We start from the raw sequence: 3,727 nt of genomic DNA on the forward strand, positions 1-3,727 counted from the left end.
ACATGTGTGTTCTTTCATTGTAGTAAGACACCAAAAATATACAATCAAAATAAAAGACGAGACTTGTCTGCTCCGTCTTCTCAAAACCTGGCCATCGTACCTGTCTAATGTTGACCTGAGAATACAAGTTATTTTGAAAGAGAGTATCATCTTTAAAGCTGGTGTATTCATAAGTGACTAAGTGTTATTGTCTTGCTTATGAAAATCTGTTATGAAGCCGATGTAAACCTTTAAATGAAAATGTTCATGTATGTATGAAAACACTAGAAAATCTCTTATTTTCTATCAGTTTGAGATGTAGTCATCTACCAAGACCCGAATGTTTTGTTATGACTATGTAGTCTTCTACCAAGACCTGAATGTTTTGTTTATGACAATGTAGTCTTCTACCAAGACCCAAATGTTTTGTTACGACTATGTAGTCTTCTACCAAGACCCGAATGTTTTGTTACGACTATGTAGTCTTCTACCAAGACCCGAATGTTCTGTAAGTAAAATGATAGTTTTTCCTTTCTATTGACTAGTACTAAAAGTGCTTAGTCTAACTCATCGTTTATGTGAATATATCACAAAATAAAGTAAACAGGAAAAAGCATAATCATGTAAGTGTTATCCCTGGGTGACCAGGATTAACAAGACATCGCCGAAGCGAAAGATAGACCCTATGGACATCCGAAGAGTGTCCCCTCATCCTCTGTAGCGACAGCAGGGTGGAGGGAGGGTTAGTCCCGATATTGATCTCTTAATACAGATCGTTAACCTAATGATCCTCCGAAGATTCACATCTTATCCACTATTGCAACAGTTGGACAGAGGGATGGTTAGTCCCGTCACTGACTACTAAATAAGTAACAACCTTAGACATCCGTAGACGTTCATCGACCATTGGTGCTAATCAGTGGGGTTCGGAATGGTAAGTCCCACCGAAATATCCCATTGAACCGGGATAGGAAAGATAATTTACACAGTAAGTACTAATAAATCATCGTTGTAGTTCTAAGTACAAGTACCCAGGTAAGTAAATACAGAATAATGCACCTAAGTAGAAGTGTTCCTGTATGGTATTCATGTAAGTGTGTTCATGTAAAAGATAAGTATATGTAAACATATTCATGTATCATGTATTCCTAAGTATGTGTACTCATGTATCATGTAAGGTACTGTATAGACTCATGAATGAACTGACTCTTGTGTGATTCCTTGTAATAGGAATAATGTTCTGTTTCTTCTAACTATCCCTATGATAATTAACTGGTAAGTAAGTGGTTGTTCAAGTAGATTTATGCACCCTCGATACACCAGGGTGTGGGAAACTGAACGAAGGATGAAAACTATAATCTCTAACATATAAATGAACATATGCGCATAAGTATAGTTTGATTCAAGAAGGTAAAATAATGGTTTTGCAAGATATCTAGGAGTTTTGAACAATACTTAAGAATGACTTATGTCATTTTAATAAACATTTCAAAACTAATACTTTTGTTATCAAGGTATTTTAAGATAGAAAACCACTTCATGTGTCACCTTTTGAAATATGTGAAATCTACTGAGTGAAAACATAGTTATAAAATACATAAGATTGATTTAATAACATATTGTTTTCTACTTGTATTCCCCCCATTAAAGCATTTAAAATCATTTAAAACATTGATTAGGGGTATGAACTCACCTATAGTTGGTGATTGGGATGAACTGAACGGTGTAGGATTGCTAGGTGTCAAGCGAGGACTGGTACACACACTACGATCCTAATAAACATATAATCACACATATATGCACTCAATTAGTCTCAAATCACTAATTGATAATGTTAAGACATCCTAGACATAATAAACACTTTATATAAGTGTTTTAAGCCCTAAGAATTGCATCTAAGCTATTGTGGGACAAGTCACTTGTGTTTAGGGTTCCAAAGGATCCCATATATGAGTTTACTCCCCATATACCATCACACATGGAGTTTACGGTTGTAAACTCTTGAGTTTACGGACGTAAACTCCCAACCATGGGGTATTTGTGTGTTTTGAAGTTCCAAATGATTCCTAGAATTATTCCAACTTGGTGGTTAAATTCTTGGAAGGGTTTAAGGTCTAGAAACAATCCTTAGAGGAGTTTACGGCCATAAGGCCATTTCCTTTGGAGTTTACGGCCGTAAACTCCCTTGGGATGGTGTTCTTGTTGTTTTCAAGCCTCAAGCATAGGTGGTATAAGTTCTAGGCTTTTACTCCAAGCATATTAAGACATTAGGCACACTTTGGTGCCCTTCTTTCATGTTTACGGCCCAAGAACAAAGTCTTGGCTGTAAACTCACTCTGATAGGTGATTTTGATGTGCTTAAGGCCTTAGATCAAATGGGAACAAGTCTAGATAAAAGTCTAAAGCTTTAGGTGCCTTAAAAGCACCATTTTGAGTTTGAAATTGGAGTTTACGGCCTAAGAAACTCTTGGGCCGTGAACTCCCAAACTTGGGTGATTCTTGGTTGTTTTTTTGTCCCTAACACACATACATATGAGTCTAAGGCAGTTGCATAACACAAGGGTCGGTCTCGGCTTTGTTTCGGAAGTTTACCGCCCAAGAACACCTTGGGGAGTAAACTCCTAAATCTAGTGATTTAGCCTTCTAAATCATGTTATTAACACATATAAAGCTTTCTAACACTACTAGAAAGGGGTACTCACGATTTGGGATAAAAACCCGAAGATCCGTGAGAGAGAAAATGGCTTTTCTCTAGCTGGAAATGTGAATAATGAGTGAATTTGGTTCAGAATTCTATTTATAGTCCTGAGATATTTTTGGCAGAAAATATTGTTATTCCTGTAATGATCTCTAATATAATAGAGTGTTGGAATAACAGTGTTGCGCAAAACCCTAGTGCACCCACTCTCCTGATATTTCCTGAAGTGTAAACCCTGAATTACTCAAACTTATGCGAAAAGTCTGAAAATTAACTGTGACTGCTATAACTTCTATTGAAGTGATATAGTTTGTATAGAATGGAAATTTCGGGTTGTCACATCATCCCACCTTTAGAAGGAATTTCGTCCCGAAATTAGAATTTAAGCAAATAAGAAATTACAAATAACTAAGCGAAAAGGTGAGGGTATTTCAGTTTCATCTGATCCTCACGTTCCCAAGTGAATTCCGGTCCACGCTTTGCGTTCCAGTGCACCTTCACTATCGGGATACGGCTTTGCTTTGTTTGCTTGACCTCTCGGTCCATGATCTCTACTGGTTCCTCCACGAAGTTGAGGCTCTCGTTGATCTCGATCTCGTCGAGTGGAATAACAAGAGTCTCGTCGGATAGACACTTTTTCAAGTTCGAGACGTGGAAGGTAGGATGTACGTTACTGAGTTCGTGCGATAGATTGAGTTTGTAAGCCCCACGGCTGATTCTCGTGAGAATCTCGAAAGGCCCTATGTATCTTGGATTGAGCTTCCCACGCTTCCCAAAGCGTATCAAGCCCTTCCAGGGTGAGACCTTCAGTAGGACTCGGTCGCCCACCTGGAACTCCAATGGTTTCCTACGCTTGTCAGTGTAGCTTTTATGTCGGTCTCTAAAGGCTTTCAATCGTTCACGAATTTGAACGATCTTCTCTGTTGTTTCCTGAATGATTTCCGGACCCGTGAGAGTGCTTTCGGGAACTCGTCCCTTAGCTAACTGGGTATCACCCACTTCAGCCCAGCACAGAGGGGATCTGCACTTTTGGCCATAGAGGGCCTTGAA

Source organism: Lactuca sativa, chromosome 6, assembly GCF_002870075.4.
Source record: "Lactuca sativa cultivar Salinas chromosome 6, Lsat_Salinas_v11, whole genome shotgun sequence".
Classification (NCBI taxonomy): domain Eukaryota; kingdom Viridiplantae; phylum Streptophyta; class Magnoliopsida; order Asterales; family Asteraceae; genus Lactuca; species Lactuca sativa.